Raw genomic sequence first — 24507 nt, 5'->3', positions numbered from 1 at the left:
GTTTCACCTGCCACATGAACCTTTTATGGGGTTTTCTCTCTGGTCCACGCAGCTCTCAGCCCACTGTCCATCTTCCTGGGGTATGAGGGGCTCTCAGGAGGGAGAGGAGGCAGAGAGAAGAGCAGGAGGGTGTCTGAGAGCCCAGGCAGGGCCTGTTCTGGGTGCTGCACCAGAGCAAATGCTCAGGGCTGTAAATGTTTCCCTGAGCCTTTGAATTGTGTTTGCTCCAGCTGCCTTTGGACCTCTCCTTTGGGCTGGTGCTTGGGAAAACATGCTGGGCAAACAGGGCCATCAGCAGGGAGCAGCCCTTGGGGGCAGCAGGGTGCAGCCTGCCAGGGCCATGGGGATCCTTCATTCCTTCAGCTCCTGGTGCAGCGAGGTCCCCACACGACTTGCAGCACCCAGAGCTGCTGGGTGAGGAGGAATAAACCTCCCAGCAGCTGAACCTTCCCTGAGAGGGCTCTGCAAACAGCAGAAGATGAGCTTTACCCAATTAGTAACTGCGTGTGGTGATGGTATTTGCTCAGCTGTGGTTCTTGCTGACTCAGAGGCAGGGGGGGTCTGTGCTGTGTGGGCTCCCCATGTGTCACAGCAGGTTTGGAACCTGCAGCTCCATCCCTGCACACCCCCAGAGTGAGCTCCCTCTGCTCTGGGACAGCAGCCTGGGGTCTCCCTGAGACAACCCAAAAAACCACCCCAGACCCCGGGCTTGAAGTGCTAAAAGCCCACCCTGGTGTGCACAATCTCCCTGAGCTCTTTCTTCACCCTTGGGAAGATCTGTCCTGCAGGGAATGAGGTGGCAGTGATGCCTTAATTTTTATCTCTCATGTATTTCAGACTCTGTGCTGCCCAGGGGTGCAGCTCTGAGCTCACACTCAGGGTCACTCAGCTCTGCACACAGCAGGGACACAAAACAAATCCTTTCCCTGCTGCACACCAAGGACAACTTTCAGCCCAAAAGCACAAACAAGGGTGGGCTGGAGGGAGGAACAAGAAGGATGGGACCTCCCAACCTGGAGCTGGAATTGGACAATTAAACCCAATATGCAAATGGACCAAAACTTATCAAAGTGTGAGACCTTGTGACCGTTTGTCCATTTTGTGACCATTTTGGGTCCACCTTGGGTGTAGCCCTGGCCAGGCTCTTGTCCTGCCCAAGGTGTATCCTGGAGGCCTTTCAATAAATCCCTGCTTTATTCTCCAGCTCTGTCCAGTCTCTGTTCCAGGTCAGCCCTCCCAAGGCATCCCCAGGGCACTGCTCAGGCACGCTGATATTTCCCTGTCCCAAGATCCCCTCTTCACCCCCCACACCCTCAGTTCTACCCCAGGTCCCCGCCCAGCAGCAGCAGTGGCAGCTGGGTGTCAGCAGGACTGGTTTGGGTGTGGGTTTTGGCTCTGTGGTGGAGCTGGATCCTGCTGGGGGAGGACAGGAGGTGTTTAAACCCCACCAGCACCAGGGGCTTTACCAGCACTGCTGGGGCTCAAAGCTCTGCTTAAAACCCCTCTCAGGGAAACCACAAAAACCCAGCTTAAGTGGCCCCAGCTGGTGTCCTGCACATGGAGAGAGCCCAAATGAAGCATCTGCACCCAGTCCAGGTGGAAGGATGGAAAACAGATCCCACCTGGACCCAGCACCCACTTTGGCCTCAAACCAGTCACTTTCCTGGCTGTTTGTCCTGCCTCCTGCTTGGGTTTAACTCAGGAATTGCAGCTCCAGGCTGCAATGCTGTGACCACTTCTGAGTGTGTCTGTCCTGCATCATAGCCAGAAATCCCCATTTTCCCCACTATAAATAGCATTTATGTGTGTGTGTGTGCATTTATAGATATAGAGACAGCTCTGCAAGCTGCAAACCCAATCCTGCAGTGCTGGGTTAGCAGTTGGACTCAGTGATCTTTAAGGTCCTTTTCAACCTTAACTTTTCTGTGCTTCCATAATTATATACATTTTTACATAAATAAAATGGATTTGCAAGCTGATATCCAATCATGCAGTGCTGGGTTAACAGTTGCACTCAGTGATCTTAAAGGTCCTTCCCAAGCTAACTCATTCTCTGCTTCCACGATTAAATCTATCTCTATCTATATATCTGTATCTATTTAAATAAGCACAGTTACAAGTTGATATTCAGTCATGCAGTGCTAGGTTAATGGTTGCACTTGATTTTAAAGGTCTTTTCCAACCTAAATGATTCTGTGCATCCATGCACTGAAGAAAATAGCAGTGGGATTTTGCAGTAGGGGAAACTGAGGCCCAAACTGGCTGTCATGTACCTGAAGAAATCAGTGTTCCTCACGTTAATTCAGTAATTCAGGGGAGGGATGGGTCACCCTGACTGCCTTTGTGCCAGCCCTGCTCTGGATTTTAGAGCAAACTGCTCATTTATTCCCCAAGATATGAAAAATGAGATCTGCATTGGGCTCTTGTGGGGGTGAAAGGCACCGGTGTGAATTGGGATTAAGGTTTTGGTTTGCTTGGTTTTGCTTCCTCCTTTATTTCCATGAGGGATGACAGCAGTAGCACCGTGGCTGCAGAGGCAGAGCTTGCTTGGAGAAAATCCAGCCTGCTTTGACACTCTGTTGCCCTGAATGACAAGAATGAAATTAAAAAGGGAGAAAAAAGGAAAAAAGGGGAAAAAAAGGAACTAAAAAAATTCCAGCAGCCACCACTCGTGCTCTGGCATTGCTAATCCAACAGCTGAAGGTTTATTTGTACTGACTAAGCTGAAGTGAGCAACTTAATTCCCTTTTAATTCCCTTTAGAAGGCTTCAAAAAGCCTAAGAGCTGTTTTCCTGCTCGCTGGGAACTCTGAGGCTGCCCCCAGCCCGCCCAGGCTCTGTGGATTCCAGGATGGTGGCTGGATTTTTACCAGCCCTTCCCAGGCATGGGTGGGATTGGAGCCTGGAGAAGGGCCTGGAGCTGCTGGGATGGAGCTGTTATTCCTGGTGATTGATAAATTATTCAGGCTAGGCTGCTCTGGGGGCACTGCCAGGGGGCTCAGGGCTGGGCTCCCTCCATCCCCTTGCTGCATTCCCCTGGAATGTGTCAGCCAGGACTCGGCCAAACATGTCTCTTAATGCCCCCCCGACCCCTGTGGCTCCAAAGCATCTTGGAGAGGGGAATTAAGGCACTGAAAATCCCACTCAGGGTTAGAGCATCCCTGTGGGCACCTCCAGGCCTGCCTGTGGTAGAGCTGCTCAGGGCTGGTTTTACCCTAACCCTAAACCCTGACCCTAACCATGACCCTAACCCTAAGCCTGGCAGAACTGCTCAGGGCTGGTTTTACCCTAACCCCTAACCTTAAACCCTGACCATAAACCCTGACCCTAAACCCTGACCCTGACCCTAAGCCTGGCAGAACTGCTCAGGGCTGGTTTTACCCTGTCAGAGCAACTCAGGGATGCTTTTACCCTAACCCTAAACCCTGACCCTAAACCCTGACCCTAAACCCTGACCCTAAGCCTGGCAGAACTGCTCAGGGCTGGTTTTACCCTATCAGGGCAACTCAGGACTGCTTTTACCCTAACCCTAAACCCTGACCCTAAACCCTGACCCTAAGCCTGGCAGAACTGCTCAGGGCTGGTTTTTCCCTGTCAGGGCAACTCAGGGATGCTTTTACCCTAACCCTAAACCTAACCCTAACCTGTGCCCTAACCTTAACACTAACCCTAACCCTAAATATTAACCCTAACCCTAAACCCTGACCCTAAACTCTGACCCTAAATGTGGCAGAACTGCTCAGGGCTGGTTTTTCCTTGGCATCCCGGAGCTCAGAGCCACCAAAACCCCCAGCCATGCACATGCTGCCTAAAATCCTGGCAAACACAGCAGAACAACCCCCTTGCACTCTTCCCTCAGTTGGCAGCAGGTGGTTCCAGCCCTGCAAACCTCTCCCCATCCATCCCCTTAGAGGGTGCAAGGCATTTTTTTGCTTTGTCTGTAAGAACCTCTTCAGCCAATAAATCGTGGGGGGAAAAAAATCAAATTAAAAAATAAAAATCAAACTGAAAAGTAAAAATAAACCTGAACCAAAAATTTAAAAATAAACTCAAAGAAACTGAAATCTTTTAACCGGATGGGCTTTCAGGAGGATTTCGGGATGTGGGCCCTGCACAACAGTGGCTGCTCTTCCGTAGCCCTCTGAGTCTTGGAAGAACAGAAACAGAACTGGAAATGGAACTTTTTTGTATTTGAGGGATGGATGCCAGGTCTGGAAACAGGGAGGACAAAGGGAGCCTCAGACTGGCAAGAGAATGGGAGTTTTACCTTCCTGTACCATTTAATATCTGTGAACCTTCAGCCCACAACAAGAAATACTTGAGAATTTGATAGAAAGCACCTTTTTTTTTTTTTTTTTTTTTTTTTAACTAGAAAATGGAAATTGCAGGGGATATTTGTTACTGGACAACTAAGAAAGCAAAGGTTAAGTCGAGTTGGAAAGAGGTTTTATGGCTAGAGCAAAGGATATATTGACCACAAACAAAGAAGTTTTTACCAAGCAGAAATAAGTCTTAAAAAGCAAAAGATACCATAGGCAAACAAAAAACATGTTTTTACCCAGTGGAAACAAAGTCTAAGAATTTTCCACTGCAAGAAAACAGAAAAACAAAACTGAGCTTAAACTGAACATAATATGGTAATGATATTAGTTATGATAGGCTATAGGTAAATGTAAAGGTATTGTGTGTGATGCTAATTGGTTTCTGCGTATTAAGATGTTCAGTAAAAAAAAATAAATATATATAATGCATTGTAACCAGAACCAAGGGGGCATCAGGCTTGTCTGTAAGCTGGAGCTGGCAGCTTTAGGCTGGGCTCTGTCACCCAGGACCCAGGACTGCTGCAATAAAGAGCATTTTGGAAAAGAGCCGCCTGCCATCCCTGCATCTCTCTCATCTGCTCTTACAATGTGTGGGGCAAAGCCAATTGCAAAGGGAAGGAAAGGATCTGGCAGGCTCAGAGGATGTTAGGAGGGTGTTACAGGGGTGGGTGATTTTAGGGGAAGGTTAAATGGCCAGGGCATCCTTGCCTGTGACAGGATTTGGGGGCAGTGCAGAGCTCAGGCTGGGGGCACAGCTGACCCCACAGCTCACCCCATCCCTCAGGGTGGTCCCCTCGCACACCCTGCAAAGAAAGGCCCTGATCTCTTCCCCCTGCTTTTCCCACACCCCATTTATTGCCTAACCAGGAGCAATTGAGCAGCTGCCTGCTTGGACACTCCCTGCCCAGTGCCAGGGATGGCGAATTGGGACTCCTGAACCTCCAAACCAACCTTCCTCCCTCCCTTCCCTCCCTCCCTCCCTCCCTTCCTCCCTTCCTTCCCTCCTTCCCTCCTTCCCTTCCTTCCTCCCTCCCTCCCTTCCTTTCCTTCCTCCCTTCCTTCCTTCCCTCCCTCCCCTCTTCCCCAGCCCTCCCAGCCCCAGTCTCCGCTGACATCTAGTGGCACTGCCACAAGGAGGGCTCAGCCTTTCCTGCGGGCTCCCCTCCTCCTGGGAAGGATGTTTGCTAATCTGAGGCACTCAGCAGGAGGATTAAATATTCCAGGGTGAAAAGGCTTTTCAAATTTATGGTCCAGGATGAAAACGCTTGGCGCAGAGGTTTTTAAATACCACAGCAAACCCTTGCTGGCTGCAGCTCTCCTGCTGTGCTTCCCTTTTTCCAGCTCCTTAGCAGTGGGAGCACGGCCTGAGCAAGGGAGGGTTTGAAATGTGCTGCTGGAGGCATCAGTTGTGAGGGGGTCTCACATCTTTCCCATCTAAAGGAGTGAAAGTTTTGGCAGGACGGGTCAGCTTTGATCTCCTTGAATTGAGATAAAAGCTGTAAAATGGGAGAGGGGTAAAAAAAATAAAGAAGAAGTAGCAGGAGGGGGACCTGTGAGGAGCTGGGGATATTTAGGACAGAGGGGCTCCACAGAGGGGGATGGAGGTGGGTGACACAGGGGTGGAGGTGGGTGACACAGGGGTGGAGGTGGGTGACACATCCCCTGGTCTTGTCACCCCACCAAGGACAAGGGATGCTCCTGCAAACCCAGTCTGTAAAACCTGAGCTGGAGCAGCCACCAGTGCAACCCTGGAAGGGCTGGAGCCGGCCCTTACCCCCCCATTTTACCACCTCCTCCTCCTCCAAAAATAAAGCAACTTGATAGGCATTGTTGCCGTGCAAACAGAATTTTACGCTTCGTGTGATCTCCTCCGCTCTGAATTTCCCTCCCAATGCGTCACGGAGCCCAGCACAGGCTCCCCAGTGCTGAGAACAGGAACACATTATCTGATAGAGATCTCCCTTTCTCCTTCCCACGAGCATCCTTATCTCTGCCCCGGCGTTGTGTGTGCGCACAGGGCAGCGCCTCCTTCCCGTTCAACTGCCGGAGATGGTGTCGATTCTCTGCCCTCGCAGGACCAGAGGAGCACAATCCCTTTCCTGCAGAACCAGTGAGGGATCAGCAGCTCAAAAGCTCCGTCCCCAACTCCACCGCGGCAGGGGCAGAGCAAGGAGAGCCTGGCACGGCTGTAAAGGGAAAGGTGAAACTCCAGGAGAGCTGGGCTCCCCTCCCCGCCCAGAAGTGCTGAGGTACAGAGGTTCCTAATCTGATCTGTTGCTTTTGAAGTAAATTAACTCCTGGGCAGGTCTGAGTGGCTCTGTTAAATAACTCCTGCCCCAGGAGGAAATGGTTTGCCAAGCAGGCAGGAGCCAGAGCAGTTGGCAGGTGCTGATCCCCCTGGCTCACCACAGCCAGAGCCCGGCATCCTGCAGCTCGAGGTGTTCAAAGCTCGAAGCTAAATGTCTTTTTAATGGGATAACATAGCTGTGGTATTTATTGGAGCAGCATGCTTTGCATGCAGGATGGGCTTTTTTCCCTGTTTACTGTTTTTCTCTCTTGCCATTGGAAAGCAGAAAAGGAAAGCCTGTAATCTCCAGCTGGCAGAGCCGGGCAGATAAACTTCAGGTGCCTCCCAAGGCTCCTGGAGGGGTTTTGTCCTCCCTCCTTATCTCCACCTGCAGGTCGCATCATCCCGGGGATTAGCACCGCTCCTGGGGGCAGAGCAGAGGCTGCTGTCCCATTGCTGCTGCGGGCAGGGCTCCCAGGGAGGGCTGCAGTCCCAAGCCCTGCAGGAGCAGCGTGTTTCCCAAAGATAACCCCTGTCCCAGCTCGGCCACCACGTGCAGACACTGCCAGTGACAATGCAGAGCCTGGCTCCCAACCCATCCTGGCAGGAGCATCCCTGGAAGGGCTTGATGAGCATGAAGAAACCAATTTTCCCCATCTCCTCAGGTATTGGAGCTTTCAGCACTAATTATTGTGTGGTTGAATTCATCCATAACTGATATGGTCTTCAAAGCTTGAGTGTCTTGCTCTAACGTTTCCAGTTTTTTATTCCTTTTTTTCCTTTGAACTCCTGCAAGGGAGCCTCTGGGACTCCACAGCTCCTGCTTTTTGTTTGCTTTTAATCAGCTTGCTTTTCTTCCCCAAAACAAAGACAAATAAGGCTGCCATGGTTTCTCCTTGGAAATTTCTTCACACTGAGGAAAAGAGAAAGCATGACTTGTTACAGGCTGAGTTTCCTAATGTCTTTCCACATTTTTATCTGGCTGGCTGTAAGACAAACAGCTCTCTTAATTTAGATGAGAAATTGAAGGGCACACATATCATTTGGGAATGATCCAGCCTGTGGGACTGTGGTGAGCAAGCGTGGTGGAAATGAGGGATCAGCAGGCCAGGGAGCCCGGTCCTTGTGGCAGAACCATCATGGCAAGAGTGGCACTGGTCCTGCTGTGAGCAAACTCTGGTCACTGGTGCAGTGAAACCCCTCTGCAGGCGCTGGGAGGTTGGGTTGTGCTGCTCCGTGTGGGCTGAGGTGATGCTTGGAGGAAGCACCCACAGTGCCCAAGGGTGCTGCTCCTCCTGGCAGCATCTCAGGTAGAGCTGACTGTCCTGGGGTTATTCCAGAGGATGGATTTGTTTGCCAAAAGCACAAACCCTGCGGACAGTGCTGTGGCAGTGCCTCCTGTGCAGGCAGGAATGAGGAGAGGCTGCTGAGTGCACCCCTGCCACCGCCCACACAGCAGCCCCCAGTCCCTCCACAGCTCTGGGGGACAAAACCTCCTCATTCTGCAGCCCAGGTGGGCTCCAGGAGGATGGGGGGGGGGTTCATGCAGGCATGGACAGAAGGTGGTGGAAGGAGATGTTGGTGGTGACTGCCCAGGCAGGGCTCAGAAACCACGGCACAGCCCCAGTGCCTGTTCAGGCCAGCCCACACACCCCACACCAGGAGGGCATTTGCAGGGCCCCTTCTCTCTCTTCCTTCCAAAGGATCCAAGTAGAACATTTTGGGTCTTTTTTTCTGCTTTTCTCATCTTTGCTCCCTGCTGGAGCTGATTTATCCCTCTGGCTTGCAGAGCTCCATCCAAGAGGGACATGTTTTGCCTTTGTAGTACATGAGATTGCTATAAATTATTGCCTGCTTTGTGTCAGCCGGAGCCCGACACAGCCCATAAAACTTTCTGGCCATGATATTGCTCTTGAGCCTTGCACCAGGCTGCTGCTGGTGAGCTGGCACAGACCCAAAGGAAGGGGCTGGAGCTCCAGGGATGTGTTGTTCTCCAATGTGACACCCCCAGCCTTGTTGCTAAAGTCACCCATGAGCTTTACGAGTCCACGGAGCCTCAGAAGGAAGAGCTCTGTCCTTGCTGTCCCTTGTGCCTCTGGATGGCCACTCGTGCTCCAGCTCTGCAGGGGATGGGGCAGGGAATGCTCCCAGACCCTGCTCAGTGGTGCCCAGTGACAGGACAAGAGCACTGGCCATGAATGGAAACACAAGAACACGAGGAAGAGCTGTTTCCAAAGAGGGGGCAGAGCCCTGGAACAGCTGCCCAAGGGAGGTTGTGGGATCTCCAACTCTGGGGACATTCCAAACCCACCTGGATGTGTTTCCATGTCCCCTGCCCCAGCTGACCCTGCCTTGGCAGCAGGGTGGGACTGGGTGATCTCCAGAGAGCCCTTCCAACCCTGACTATTCTGGAATTCTGATTCTGTACCATCCCTGGCCACCCCTCCACTGTGGACAGGTGGGCAAAGAATCCAACAGTGTGTGTTTCCAAGGCTTGCAGGTGCAGTAGTAGTTATTATTATTATTATTATTATTATTATTATTATTATTATTATTAGCCAAGCACAGAACCAGTGAGGCTAAAACTCAGCTGTCTCAAGGCGAGATTGCTGCCTGTTCACTTTATTATCCGTAAGTGATGTGTGCAGGAGGGCAGTGGGAAGCAAAGGGGGCCTCTTGAGAACCACAAGAACTGGACTTTTAATTTTAAACTACCCTTTCCTCTCCTGCCGGTCCATTTTTTATTCCTGCTACGCAGCAGTGATCAGCAGGTAACAAGGGAGAAAGGAAACGGATGGTTTTGCAGCCCTGTCTGGCCTGTTCCAGTGCTGTAAATTTTAGATATATATGGTACGAAGGAGTGCTGGGATATTAATTTCTGTTGTTGAAAATCACAGACCCTCCACTTTAATTTACTGCTAAATAATAAATGACTTTGCGAGATACTCGGCAAAGATAAAGACACCTCGGTAAATCAAACAGCTCATAAGCACTTAGGGCTCAGTCTGTCTTGCATGTGTACTTAAGTGCTTGATATTGTTCTCAGAAAGCAGAAATAAGCAGGCGTTTAACTGATGCTATCTGCCAAAATAAAGGATGAACCCGTGAATCAAATGGTTTCCTGCAAATCCTCATTTGCATTTGAAGAGTGGAATGAAGAGCGGTGCTGTAGGGATCTGGAAACGTTTAGGTCCGAGGCTGGAATGTGTCCGTGGGATGCGGGCAGTGGGGCAGCAGTGGGGCTGTCAGGGAGAGCAGCAGGTGGGTTTATATGGGATTTGTGTGGGGTTTATCCACAGCTCAGCAGGAGGAGGAAGGGAGTGCACGGATCAGTCTGGAAGATGCCAGGACTCCATTTCACCCTGCACCTGTGAAAACACCATGATTCTATGATTCCATTCTCGTGGCACTTGACACGGTGCAAAGCAAGGTGAGACAGTGGTGGCACTGGGGACCCTTATCTGCAGCGTGGATCTGCCATGGAGAGCTGGGTCCCCGGCTGGCTCTGCCTCAGTTTCCCTCTTGGCATGCACAAGAGGCCTTCCACCTCCCCAGGCTGCTGGACAGTTCCTGGCTCAACACTTTCCTCCCTGGGCAGCAGTGACAGAGACACTGAAATTTCTAATTTTAAAAATGAGACACTAATGCAGACACTAATCTGCAGGGAAGGCAGGAGCTCTGGGGTGGCCGTGAGGGAGTTGGATGTTGGGCTCTGGCAGCCCAGCCCCACGGATCCAGGAAAGCAGCAGCCACAGAGTGCCAGGCCCCAGCTGTTTGCAAAGGCAAGTTAGAGTCAAGAAGATGCAATCAGAGTCTGAACTGAAAATAAGATATGGATATGGCCGATTTTGACATTTATAGCTCATGTTTATTATGCAAATTGGCCACACTCTATAGGAAGGCAGCAGAAGGAGATTGCAAAGGGCACCAACTCATCCTTGACATCTGTGTTGGAAGTGTCTCCCGTGCATCTGTGGGCCGGTTAAGCAGATTTTTGGGGTGGTGGGGAGGCAGCCGGGGGTGTGGGGGCTCTGTGAGCAGTGCCAATGCCTGGCTGGGGCTGTGGGATCTTTAGGGATGTGGGTTTGGTGGAACAAGAGGGTGTCAGGGCAAACCATCTCAGAGCTGATCCCCAGGGTACAATAGAGAGGCATTTCCTAGAGATAATTTCAGCAGCCAGAGCTCTGGCTGTGCCTTGGCCTCTCTCTGAAGGGTACAGGAAGCTCCCAAGTGCTTTGGAGTGTTTTAGAGTGTGGCTGCCTGAGCACAGACTAAAAGAGATCCATGATCCTTTGTTGAATCACCTCTGCATGCCCAGCCTTCCCCCTAGTCGGGGTCTGCTGTGCTTGGAAATGGATGTTGACCCCGAATGCAGACACACTGAACACCTCACTGCCAGCCCAGAGCCCTCCCCATCCCACAGGGGGATGGCAGGGGCAGCTGAGTGCCTGCTGCCATCCTGCAGCACCCACAGAGCCAGCAAACACCACCTCAGAGACCCCAGCAACCAGCACCCTGTGGCATGGGCAATGCCACCCTTGCAGGGTGCTGGTTTGGGGTGGGGACTCTCCAGCCCGCTCTGGGGTGTGTTCCAGCCCCATGGAGAGGCCTGAGGAATGTGCAGGTGGTAATTCATGTGCTGACAGCAGAGAGGAGCTCTGGATGGGCATGCTGGTCTGTGATGGAGGAGTTTGTCCAGCTCCATGACACAGCCTGCTGCTGGCTGTAGAGAGGACAAATCTCACCTGGTGTAGCTGATGTAAGGGGAGCACAGCCACACAGAGCTGGATCCGGAAGAAATTTTGCCACAATGAGTTAGTTATTCTTCAAAAAAAGAAGGCTCTGGTAGGTGGGAGGCAGCAGAGGGGATGTGCTGCAATCAGCACACTCCTGGCCACAGCAGTGCTCCCCAGCAGGTCACCAGCTCTCGGATTTGTCATCTTTGGAGTGGAGGACACCAGCCCAGCTGGCTCCACTGGCTTGTGCACACACTGCCCAGCTGGCAGGCTGAAAGGGCAGCAACATCCAGCTGGGGACAGTGACAAGTGCCTGAGAGAGAAAACATCTTTCCCCAGCACAGCTGGATTTGGTCAGGGATGTTCCTCTACAAGCAAGCCAAGCGAGTGTGTTTGAATAACAATTTATTAGATATACAAACCCCTTCAACCTTCTCTGCAGCAGGGGGCTGGGGACAGAGGAGATGCTGATGGGAGTAATTCCAGATACAACAGAGCTCTGTGGAGAGGGGAATTTTCACTTAGTTTTTCAAGGGAAGGCAGAGATCCCTGAGCTTTCAGCTCACCACTGTGGTGGGAGGGACGAGTGCTCTTTGAGTGCCTTGGGCTCAGGTGTCCAGGTGACATCACCAGCCATGGCACTCTTTCCTGAGGGGGACACCTGCTTTTTGGTCTCTGCTGGATGTGTTTTCCAAGTGGGAGAAGGGCCAGGGTAGCTCAAAGCCCATTTCCAAGGCAGCAGGAGCTGGAGCACAGTGCTGGTCCCCATGTACCAGGGGCACTACAAAGGTCACTACAGAAAGGACATTGAGGGGCTGGAGTGTGTCCAGCGTGGAGCTGGGAGAGGGTCTGCAACCACAAATCTTATGAGAGGGAGCTGGGGAGGCTCAGCCTGGAGAAAGGAGGCTCAGGGGGATCTCCTGGCTCTGCACAACTCCCTGACAGGAGGGTGCAGGCAGGGAGGTGCTGGGCTCTGCTCCCAAGGAACAGGGACAGGATGAGAGCAAACAGCCTCAAGCTGCACCAGGGAAGGTTTAGATCAGCTGTTATGGAAATTTTCTTCACAGAAATGGTTGTTAAACCCTGGAACAGAGTGCCCAGGATGGAGGGGAGTCACCATCCCTGGAGGGATTTAAAAGATGTGTGGATGTGGCACTTGAGGACATTTCAGTGGTCCTGGATTAATGGTTGGACTCGGTGATCTTAGAGATCTCTTCCAAGCTTAACAATTCCATGATTCTCTGAAGTCCCTCAGTGTGAGCAGCCCCAGGAGAAGCAGGAGTTTGGGTGGTGGGTGCAGGCCAGGAGCAGGTACAGAGCCAGCTTTTCACATCAGAGATATCCAAACGTACACGGGCCAAGGGCTCAGCTTTAGTTCAAACTCTCAGGTAAAAAAAAAAAACAAAAAACAAAAAAAACCCAAAACCCCCCAACTTTACCTGTGTTTACCTACCTTTACCTGTTGAACTCCACACCTGAACACATGAGACCAACCCTCACAGCTGGGTGCCACCCTCAGTTTCTGACCATGCCAAGAGGAGGACCCAGAGAGGCCCACAGGGATTTTAAGGGTTTGATGCACTGAAGTGCTTTGTCCCTTGCAGATCTGGCAAAGCTCTGGTGGCAGCAAACCCTCTGCTCTGTGCATCTCCCCCAGTGGATGAGCTGCAAACCCTCCAGCTTTGCTCTCCAGGAGGCAGAAAGGCTCCACTCCCTGCCCTGGAGCCAGTGCCCGCTCCTCCCATGGGATATTCCACGTGGGGGCAATGATCAGCTGTGGAAGCCACTGACCCCATCAGGAATATCGATGGTCTGACACATCCCACACCACAGCAGTGACCCCAAAAGCAGCAGGATCCAAGCCCAGCAGGACCAGGCTCCCAGATCCACATTCTATTCAGTTTTCCTAGCACTGTTTGAAAGCCAGGGCAGCTCCGATGTGCCCAGAGTGGGCAAGTACCAAACCCCATGTGTGACAGTGAAAGCATTCTGCTGGAGAGCAGCACGAGGAAAGCAAATTACTGTGGAGTAAACGAGGAAATCCATCATTGGTGGGAAGAGGAGGAGGGAACTGGTTGAAGGATCCATGTACAGGGCTGTGACAGCAGTCAAACAACAGCCCTTTAAATGTCAAGGGGAGGGGGGGTGAGAGTGGTTTAACAGCAACCAAAATGCTGCCAAGCTGGGTGACAAGGAACAAAGCAGAGGGATGGAGACATCCACCTATTATCTGCTCCCTAGAGAAAGACAGGAGCAAGATAATTCAGGTTTATGCTTGATCTACTGTGGAAATCTCGGAGAAGTAATGTTTGCTCTTATCAAAAAGGAAAAAAAAAGAATGCTTGTTTTCAGTGCTGTCTGTGCCATCAGCCAGGCAGCCCGAGGTCGGCTGTTCAAATGAGATACAGAACGTTTACAGCTGGCCAGAGCCGGGCAGAATTACACCCAGGAGGGAGGAAATCCTGCGGGGTGTGGCAGCTGGCCAGCCCCTGGCTCCCTTGGAGGCAAAAGACAGAGTATGAGAGGGCACAGGGGGATCAGCAGGATACACGGTCTGAAAGCCGTGAAATGCTTTAACCTTCACAAATAAAACTCGTGCAAGGGTGTGAAATGCTTTTGTTCTGCCCTGGGCCGCCCTGGAGGGAATGGGTGGCTGTCCCTGCCCACAGGGGGGTGTTGGGACTGTCCCTCCACCCTCCTGCCAGGCTGGTGGCACACAGGCTGTGAGGTGTTGGAGCCCCTCTGGCTCAGCTGTTAAAATCCCTCTCTCTCGTGAGCTCTGGGTAGCCAGCACCCCACAAGGATTTCACTGCAATCACAGTTGGATTTGATGATCTTGGAGGTCTTCTCCAGCCTCAAGGATTCTGTGAATCTGTAAGGAAAAAAAACCCCACTGAGCATTATGACTTCAGCATTAAACCAGCAATGCATGAAAAGCGGGGCTGTGTTGGGAGTGGGGATATCCCTCGGCTTGTAAGTGCTGGTCAGGGGGCAGCAGGGAAGGGCTTTGTGCTCTCAGAAGCACAAAAGCAGCTTTTGCAAAGTCAGCTCCTCAGATCTGTGGGTATTTGTGTTTTCATTCATCCCCCTGCATCACAATTCTTTGTGCAAAGCAGGGATCACGCCCTCTGCTTTCACAGGGACTGGAAAGATGTTCCCTGGTATTTGTAGAACACTCCTGCTGTGTATTTACAAGCGGCAGAAGGAAAATCACAAGGAAATTAAGAGTTTAGTATTCAGAGCAGGCTCTGAGCAGTGCAGGCACCCACTCCTGGGGAGCCTGAGTGTGGAATTACCTGCTCAGCTGGCTCAGCGTGGGGCTGGTGGCACAAACCTGTCCCTGTGTCACTCAATCCCTGTGTTTGGATGTGCCAGAGGCCACACCAAGCTTTAATGGGCAAAAGTGAGTTTTTGTTGGCTGGTGGTGTGGTGCTTGGTTTCCCCAGCTGCTCCTCCCATCCAGGTTTTGCCCAGCTTGGACCTGTATGTATATTTTATAAGAGGTCTGCTAAAATGTGTTATTGCAAGAATAAAACTAAGCACTGCTTCATTTTTAATGAGGCATCAGGGAGCAAGTTATTGCTTGTGTGTTGGAGTGGCTTTCTGCTCCCAGACTGTTAATACCAAAATGTCTTGGAGGGGAAATTGTGATTAAATTTCTTGAGAGATACCTGCATTTGTGCTGAAAGTGTCTCTCTCATCCAGGAGTGGGGCTGTCAGAGTCACTGAAAGTGAAGCACAATTCAGCATAAACAGGCAGCCTTGAGAACCATCAGTAGAATATTAAATCAAAATACTGATTTACGCTGTATTAACTGCCCTGTGGTTTCAGCTCCAGCCAAGAACAGCCTCTGAACTCTCTGTGTGCAGAGATTTTGCCTTTGGGAGGGATTATAATAATGCAATCCTGGAATGATTTGGGTTGAACAGGATCTAAAAGCCCATTTCATTCCACCCCTGCCATGGGCAGGGACACCCTTCACTGTCCCAGGTGGGACAACCTGGCCTTGGGCACTTCCAGGGATGGGGCAGCCACAGCTTCCCTGGGCAGCCTGTGCCAGCGTGTCAGCACTCCCCCAGGGAGGAATTTCTTCCTCCTCCTTTTACTGTAAAGCTATTCTGTCTTGCCTTATTGCTATCTGCCTGTATAAGAAGTTACTCTCCATCTTTTTATAGGCCGCCTTTAGGCACTGGAAGGGGCTGTGAGGTTTCCCTGGAGCCTTCTCCTCTCCAGGTGAGCACCCCCAGCTCTCCCAGCCTGGCTCAGAGCAGAGGGGCTCCAGCCCTTGGAGCATCTCCGTGACTCCCTTTGCACCAGCAGCTCCAAAACCAAACCCCGCCCGGTCGGGCCGGTCCCGAGCCGCACGGGGTCCTGTCCTGCCGGTCCCGAGCCCCACAGCGCTGGGCTCCGCTCCCGTCCCGTTCCCGGGCTCCGCTCCCGGCCGTTCCCGTCCCGTTCCCGGGTTCCTCTCCCGGCCGTTCCCGTCCCGTTCCCGGGCTCCGCTCCCGGCCGTTCCCGTCCCGTTCCCGGGTTCCTCTCCCGGCCGTTCCCGTCCCGTTCCCGGGTTCCTCTCCCGGCCGTTCCCGTCCCGTTCCCGGGCTCCTCTCCCGGCCGTTCCCGTCCCGTTCCCGGGCTCCTCTCCCGGCCGTTCCCGGAGGATCCCGGGCTCCTCTCCCGGCCGTTCCCGTCCCGTTCCCGGGCTCCTCTCCCGGCCGTTCCCGTCCCGTTCCCGGGTTCCTCTCCCGGCCGTTCCCGGAGGATCCCGGGCGCCGCTGCAGTCCCGGCTCTCGCCGCACCAGGGCGCTGTCCCTGGCGGGCCGTGCCCCGCCCGGCGCTCTGGCCCGGGGCTGCTCTCGCTGCGCTTCCGGCTCCGCTTCCGGGCCACGCGGCGCTGTGGGAGGGCCGGGGCCATGGCGGGTACAGGGGAGCGCTGAGGGAGGGCCGGGGCCATGGCGGGTACAGGGGCGCTGAGGGAGGGCCGGGGCCATGGCGGGTACAGGGTGCTGAGGGCGGCTCGGGGCCATGGCGGGTACAGGGTGCTGAGGGAGGGCCGGGGCCATGGCGGGTACAGGGTGCTGAGGGCGGCTCGGGGCCATGGCGGGTACAGGGTGCTGAGGGAGGGCCGGGGCTATGGCGGGTACAGGGTGCTGAGGGCGGCTCGGGGCCATGGCGGGTACAGGGTGCTGAGGGAGGATCGGGGCTATGGCGGGTACAGGGGCGCTGAGGGAGGGCCGGGGACATGTGGAGCGTGATGGGGGCTGAGGTTCAGTGGGGTGTTGGGTGCAGGGAGGGGGCCAGAGGAGATGGAGCAGGGGGGGATCCGGAGCGCGGGGGGGAGTGAAGGTCTGGGGTGCAGGAGGGGCTGTAATGGGGGTCCGGGTGAGCAGGGGCTGGGGGTGGTGTGGGAGGTGGGGGGCTCGGGGTTTGGGGCTGGGGGCGGTGTGGGAGGTGGGGGGCTCGGGGTTTGGGGGGCTGGGAGCGGTGTGGGAGGTGGGGGGCTCGGGGTTTGGGGCTGGGGGCGGTGTGGGAGGTGGGGGGCTCGGGGTTTGGGGGCGGTATGGGAGGTGGGGGGCTCGGGGTTTGGGGGGCTGGAGCGCTGAAGGGGTGCAGAGTGGGGGAAAAGCGAGGTGCTGGAGTGCAGGGTGTGGAGGTTTGGGGGCGGCTGGATTTGGGGGTGCAGAGGGGGTCTGGGATGCAGGGTGGGGGTATTGAGGTAGGGGTGGAAGGGTTGTGTGGGGTGCTGCAGTGGGGCTGGAGGATGGCGTGGGAGGCAGGGTTTGGGAGACCTGTGGGGGGCTTGGGATGTAATGAAGGGGGTGGTGAGGGCTTGGGGAACAGGATGTGGGTTCTGTGGTGGGCTGGAGAAGGCAGCTGTGGGGGGTTTGTGGGGATGTTGGGGAGTAGTGAGGGCCTGGGGGTCAGAACTCCATGGCGGACAGCAGTGGGATGCAGGGTTTGGGGGCCACAGGGTTTGGGGTCTATGTGGGGGCTTTGGGGCTGTGTAGGAAGTCGGTCGGAGGGCTGGGGTGCTGTGCAAGGACAATCTTGGGGTGTGGCTGCTCCCTGGGGAGGGGTTGGGCCCACAGCAGGGTGGGGGAATGGGGGGAGAGCTGAGTGGGGCCAGTGGGGTGTAAGGAGTGAGCCATGTGGTGGGGAGGGGGCTGCAGGGCCAGCCCCAGGGCCAACAGCCAGACCAGGACGTGGTTCTTGCTGTGAGTGTCCCAGAACTTTGTGTGTCACAGGATTTCCTGCCGGGGCTCAGCCCCAGAAAAGCCACAGCCCCAGATGGTGACACGAGTGGGACTCGGTGCTTCCATTCCTGAGGTGAGGGAGCAGCAGGTGAGTGGTGGGAGCCCAGTGTGTCCCTCCTGGGCAGGGTACAGGGCCTGTGGGCTGGGGAAGGGCTGCTGGGTGGTACCAGCCAGCCTCACCCGCGCCCGAGAGCAGCTCCCAGGTGGGCTCCATGCTGGGCCTCATCTGTGCAGTAACAGGTGTGAACATCCATGAAGCATTTTGATGGTCATGTATGATACTGCATACAACAGCTGCAGCCCTGTTCCAAGGAAAAACGGGTTAGATTGGGGTTTTTTAATGTATACTGACTCTTCCTTTGAAAATGTTTTGCAAAGTCACACTGGTGCTCCCTCAGGTGTGGAAATGAGAGTCTGGGTACTTGATTTATCACTAGGTACTGTTTGAAGTGCAACTTTGTTCTCCACGTAGCGGGGAATAGTGATAAGGTTGGCTTCTGCACTTGAGCAAATGTAAAGCTTTGTTGGAAGTTGTGTACTCTGCTCTCTTGTTACATGTTTGGTTTCTCTCCTGCAGCAGGGGGTTCACCTGGGGACAGCTCAGGGCTCTGTGTGCCCTGGCAGGTGTGGGAAGGCAGAGGGAAGGCCTGTGCTGGGAACCTGGCACCACAGTGATCCCAGCTCCTGGCAAGAACTCCTTGCCAAAATAAGAAGTCCTTTTCCTATTGTTGCTGGGGGATGGGTGATCTGGCTCTGGTGTGCTTTTGGGAAGGATTTTAGGGAGAGCTGGGGTGGGATATGGTGCTGCAGTTAACACTGATCCAGAGGGGATGGGGGTGTGTAGGATGGGAGGCTCTGCTCTAGCTGCTTTCCTGGTTGAACATCCTGGTTATTTATTTTCAGGTGGCTGGACCAGGAGGTGACTGCAGGACGGTGAGAGCTGCTCTTGCAGCTTGGTTATACCTGTGTGGTCATTTTGGGTTATCACAGGATCATAGATGGTTTTGGGCTGGAAAGGACCATAAGGATCATCTCCTTCCACCCACTGCCATGGGCAGGGACACCTTCCACTATCCCAGATTGCCCCAAGCCCCATCCAGCCTGGCCTTGGACATGTCCAGGGATGGGGCAGCCACAGCTTCTTTGGGCACCCTGTGCCAGGGCCTCCCCCACCCTCACTAATTCCCGAATACCCCATCTAACCCTTCCCTGTGCCTGTTGAAACCATTCCCCCTTGTCCTGGCACTGCATGCTCTTGTAAAAAGTCTCCTTCCACCTTTCCTGTAGGTTATAGAAAGTAGTTGTCCCTAACTGAATGGTGAACGTGAATAAAATCTATTTTTCAAAGTTGACTTTCTTTATTCTCATTTAACACTTTCGTGCCTGAACACAGCAGGCAGGTGTTCAACTGCTCAGATGGCTGTGCAGGCAGCAGAGCTGACAGCCGCACTGATGCCGGGGCTGTCACACCCTGCAGCGGTGCGGTGCCCATCCCTGCAGCAGTGCCGTGCCCCATCCCTGCAGCAGTGCCGTGCCCCATCCCTGCAGCAGTGCCGTGCCCCATCCCTGCAGCGGTGCCGTGCCCCATCCCTGCAGCGGTGCAGCGCCCCAGCCCCGCAGCGGTGCAGTGCCCCATCCCTGCAGCGGTGCCGTGCCCATCCCTGCAGCAGTGCCGTGCCCCATCCCTGCAGCGGTGCCGTGCCCCATCCCTGCAGCGGTGCAGCGCCCCAGCCCCGCAGCGGTGCAGTGCCCCATCCCTGCAGCGGTGCCATGCCCATCCCTGCAGCAGTGCCGTGCCCCAGCCCTGCAGCGGTGCCGTGCCCAGCCCTGCAGTGGTGCCATGCCCATCCCTGCAGCGGTGCCGTGCCCCAGCCCTGCAGCGGTGCCCAGCCCCGCAGCGGTGCAGCGCCCCAGCCCTGCAGCGGTGCAGCGCCCCAGCCCTGCAGCGGTGCCGTGCCCAGCCCCGCAGCGGTGCAGTGCCCCAGCCCTGCAGCGGTGCAGCGCCCCAGCCCTGCAGCGGTGCCGTGCCCAGCCCCGCAGCGGTGCAGCGCCCCAGCCCTGCAGCGGTGCCGTGCCCAGCCCCGCAGCGGTGCCCAGCCCTGCTTGTGGAGCTGTCGGATCCCGAATCGAGCTCAGCAGTGCTGTGGGATTTGGGAGCATCCCCGTGTGCCGAGCTCCCATCTCCACTAGAGGGTGCGGAGCTCCGCAGAATCCTTTGTTTTCACGGCAGTGGGAAGCTGGGAGCCTTTCTGGTATGGGATGCGCAGGCAGCGAGGCCGTGGCAGGATTACATCCCTCGGGACATCCCTGCTCTGCACCTGGCAGCAGCCCAGGCTGCTCGTGCATTACACAACTGCCAGCCGGGCTTGGAGCGTTCCATGGGATGTCCCTGCCCAGCCTGCAGCCAGGAAGAGCAGCTGGAGAGTGCAGGGGAGGCAGCTCTGCTGTCGGTTGGATCAGGTTGTGCCCAGCTCCTGGACAAGGTTTCCTGGAGGGATAACTTACACATTACAAGTTTCCTTTCCTTCCGCTTGGAGAGCAAAATGTATCTAAACAGCAGGGACAAATGTTTCACTTGCACAATAGCCTGGCGCCCAGATTTCCCTTCCTAGAGAGAATTTCCACTTGGTCTGCAACATTCCCAAGCCAAGCCAAACACCAGTGTGCTGTGGAATTCCATAAGCCTGGGCTGTGTGTGCTCCCTGTGCTTGTAGGATGTGCTGCTCAGCCCCAGGTGGCCACATTGGCTCCTTGGCCAGGTACAGGATTTCTTCCTTGCTAAATTCTGCCTCCAAGTGTCTCGTTAAGAATGAAATCCTGAGCAGAACTGGACCCAGCAGTGCTGCACTCCCAGGAGAGCTGGGTGTCTGGGTGAGCAGGTGATGGGGATGTGGAGGAGCAGAGGCTCCTCTCCAGCTGCTGGTGCCATTATGGAGTTGGATCCATCTGGCAGGGGAGCAGCTCCACAGGCGGGTGGGATGTGCAGCTCTGTGGGGTCAGGAGGCCCCAGGCTCTGCTTGGTGCCAGGGCTGTCCAGTCAGAGCCCTGGGCATGGGAAGAGCTAACTGGCCTCTCCAGGGACCTTCTTGGAGGAATCCTATGGGAAATGTCCTAGAGGGAAGAAGGGTCCCAGAGAGCTGGGTAATACCCAAGGATCACTTCCTCCAGACTCAATAACATCCCTATGGGCAAGGAACAGAGCAAAAGGGGCAGGAGAGATGCAGGGACGGACATGGGACTCTGTCAGGACAGACAAGGAGGTGGAAGAAGGGCCAGGCCACCCCAGATGAATACAGGGGTGGGGTCTGAGTGTGCTCTGGTGTGCTCATCCACGGCCAGGAGTGCTGATGGGAGCACAGAGACCGTGTCCCCCAGTGCCAGATCCTGGTACAGAGCCAGCTGTGGAGCAGCAGCCAGGATCATAACCCAGCCAAACAAATCCTCCATCAGCTGAGCATGAAATGGATATTTATGTGTGTAATGAGGAAGGAGGCAGAGGTGTTTGCACAGGCACCTGTGTTATACCTCAACTGCAGCCAGGCCAAATCCTAAGCACTGGGGCTTTGCTGGGATCTGCTCAGACCCTGTGGAAGGGGAGGAGGTCCCGTGTGGGCAGGGGAGATGCCCAGACTATGGGGAACGAGCTGAGGGAAGCTGCCACGGTGGGGCAGGTTGGTGAGCAATGGGGAAACCTCTTTGTCCTCCAAAGCACAGTCCTGGCTGTGCCCGTGGTGTCACCCCTCACACTAAGCCCGGCCCTGCTCCAGGGCTGCCTTCTGCTCTGCCCTGCTCTGCTCCTGGTTTGTGCTGAGGCTGGAAGAGCTTTGAGCTCTGTGCCTGGCTGGACCTTGAGCTGGGGCAGCAATCAGCTCACACTGTCTGTGTTACGTAAGGGTTTGAACTTTGCCTTGTGTGAAGTGGAAATGTCTGGCCTGCTCTGATCTCTGCAGGAATTGAGAGTGTGGAGATTGGGGACTGTTGCCACTTCTAAGTAAACAGCCAGAGAACTGCCTGTTTGCCACCTTTCCTCTCCCTCCACCACCCACTGAAGATGCTCTGGCAGCTCTCTTGGAGTGGGATATCTGGAATAGCACTGGCAACCCACAGTGCAGCCCAGAGCCTTCCACTCGGCATTGCTCAGCCTTGGTGAGGCTCACCTCTGCTAAGAGGCTGCTTTTAGCTGTTCCCTCGAGAGCTGTTTTTAGGTCTGGCTGTAGCACAGCTCTTCCTTCAGCAGCAGCTGAAGTCCTTAGGGCACAGGCTGCAGGGAGGACACACTGCCCAGACCCCAGGGAAGGATGAGGCTGGGCTGGGCACAGCCCGAGCATCCTTGGAACTCACAGCTCCCACCAGAGCCAGGATTGCATGGCTCTGGTGTATGATGAGTATGATGCCAATAACTGTGCTGTGGTGATGAAGGGCGGGGGCAATCAAAGAAAGCTTAAAAATATATATTTTTAAGCCATAGCTAAGAAATCTGCCATGGCTCCAAGTTGGACTTTGGTCAGAGGTGAACAGGCTTAATTTGACAGCTATTTCTTAAATATTTTAAAAGCTGCCTGGAATAAACTGAATGCTTCCGAGTAGTGACCTAAATTCCACTTGCTGTAAATTTCATTAGAAAGTGGATTTGTGTGCCTGCCAGGCTGCTTTGCAGCTTCATTGATCTGCCCAAACCATGTGCTGTGCAAGTGCCTTCCTCAGCAGATTTTTAAAGAGCTCACTGCTGTGTGCTGCCAGCTCAAAATGTGACTAGTTTTCCTTCTTTTCTCTCCTCTTCCTCTTTCTTTCTTTTTTTTCTTTTTTTTTTTGTTTCCTGGTGCAAATGCATCATTTGTTTACTAATCACGTTGCATCATTAGTTGCACAGAGTCATCCCACTGCCTGTGTGGGCACGGATGGAGCAGCTGGCAAGGAAAGTGTCACTCTCTTCAGCTTGCTTGATGTGCTTTGCTCCCAAATCCCCATCCCACGCCATGAAGGCCAAAGACTTTCACAACCCTGGGAGCTGTAAGCAGCTCCCTGCTCTCCAGCACCGTCACCTGTGGTTCTGACACCCCCTGGAAAAAGCCTCCTCCCCTCCAGCTGTCCCCAAAGTGCAACCACGGCTTTGGATCTTGTGGAGAGGTGTGATGGTAGCACAGATGGCACAGACTGAGCCTTACCAGGGAAAATAGCCTGGGGAGATGTGGGACTGCCACACCTGTGGATGCTGGAGCAACATGCACCTCCCCGGGCCTGAGCAGGGTCACACAGGTGACGCTGAGCTCCCTTCCTGTGCAGTGTGTGTGCTGGGGTTAAAGGGAGTGGAGAGGGGCTCTGCAGCACCACAGGGACACAGGGCTGCTGCAGAACCACAGCTGTCTCTGTTACATGTTTGGTTTCTCTCGTGCAGTGGGAGGGCTCAGCTCCTGTGTTATCAGACATGGAGCAATTGCCTGGTTGGGCTGAATTACTGGGTGGGGAGAAGGTTCCTGTAGCCCTGAGGTTGGATACCCAGCCCTGCCTGCCCTGTGGGAACCCAGTTCTGGGGCTGTCCCTCTGCCCCTGGCACTTCTGCTCCTGTGGGGACCCCCACAGAAATGCTCTGCCAGTTTCCCAGCTTCTCAGCATCTCTGCTGGAGTTGCATGTTATTTATTTCCCTGAGGTCTTAGATGTACAATAGGTTTTGCAGAGCTGATGACCCAATCCTGTACCCTTGTGCTGTCAGCACCTAGAGCCTTTCCTTATTCCAGCTCTTGATGAGAGGTTTCTCTTGTGGCCTCAGGTGGCTTCAGCTGTCCCCAAGCCTCATCTGTCCCCAGCTGCAGGAAAGGTGGGGAGGAAGGAGAGTTGGAGGCAAGAAGTCACCTGGCTCTGTCCTGCTTTGGTTTGGGGCAGTGTGGGTGGTTCAGCCCCTCTGAGGGGGTGCTCTGCAGGCTCATCTGTCCGTGGCTGGCAGAGGGGCACCAGGACTGTGCCAGCCTGGCCATGACTGGGTGCAGGGATGGCACCAGGATCTTCCCTGTGTCATTCCCCTGTCCAGTGCAGTGAGGTTGGAGCAAGTGCAGCTGCACTTGTGAGTGCTGAGCAAAGGGCTGGTCGGGGGGAGATGTCAGGGATAGTTGGATTTAAGTGTTGGGAATGTCACCAAAGCAGCAGTTTCTCTCTGAGACCTATGGGGGCTTATGTGAAAAATGAAATTTCTGTCTATCTCCTTCCATGTGCTTTCTCATCTCCGCCAACGGAGCTGAAGATGGGAGAGGATTTTTCCCCTATATTTAGCTTTGGAGAAATTGCTATAACTAATCGGCTTTAGGATTCCGCATTCTCTCTTTTATTTTATCTTTTTCTGTCACTAAGACCTTGTCATGTGGCTGTGGACTGCAGCGCGCTGGCTCTCTGTTTGCTGGGCTTTCATGGAGTCAATTAATAACCCGTAAAAATAACACCTCCAGCTGTTCCACTTGCAGCTGCCAGACTGGAGTCTAATTATGGGGCCTTGAATCCCAAATCCTGCTTTGCACGTAAAAGTGCCAGTGAATAGGAAGAGGCAGAGGAGATGGCAATGCAAAAAAGGAATGTGGTTTGGGGTCTATTTTTAGCCTTTTCAAGCCAAATGTAAAAAGACCCTTAGGCTGCTTGTGTCCTGCTGAATGTGATCACATGCACAATATTGTTCCCATGGCAAAGCACAGCAGCCGGGATGGGTTGGGGGTTATTTTTGGCAATTAACTTGCCTACATTGCAAACCTCCTTCTGGGTTAGTTTGCACAGTGCCGTGTTGTGGCTCACATCCATGTGCTAATGGGTTTATTGCAATCAGCTCCAGCTCTCTCTGTGTTCCTGAACGTGCCAGTGCAGTGGTGGGGAGGGGAGGAACACAGCTGCTCACCCAGGGCATCTCACAGAGTGGTTGGTGATAAAGGGG

The 24507-nt window shown here is 54.2% G+C and overlaps 1 long non-coding RNA gene and 1 other non-coding gene across 2 annotated transcripts; both read left to right on the top strand.

Moving 5' to 3' along the window:
* Nucleotides 1-17102: 17102 nt before the first annotated feature.
* Nucleotides 17103-18948, top strand: LOC134556754 (uncharacterized). The gene is made up of 2 exons (XR_010081932.1): nt 17103-17684; nt 18500-18948. It is a non-coding gene; the product is annotated as an uncharacterized LOC134556754 (long non-coding RNA).
* LOC134557365 (small Cajal body-specific RNA 16) lies at nt 17734-17889 on the top strand. The gene has a single exon (XR_010082035.1). It is a non-coding gene; the product is annotated as a small Cajal body-specific RNA 16 (non-coding RNA).
* Nucleotides 18949-24507: the final 5559 nt, after the last annotated feature.

The sequence above is a fragment of the Prinia subflava genome, chromosome 12, assembly GCF_021018805.1.
Source record: "Prinia subflava isolate CZ2003 ecotype Zambia chromosome 12, Cam_Psub_1.2, whole genome shotgun sequence".
NCBI lineage: Eukaryota > Metazoa > Chordata > Aves > Passeriformes > Cisticolidae > Prinia > Prinia subflava.
The sequence above is the reverse complement of the archived record's forward strand: the minus strand, read 5'-3'. Positions and strand labels throughout refer to the sequence as shown.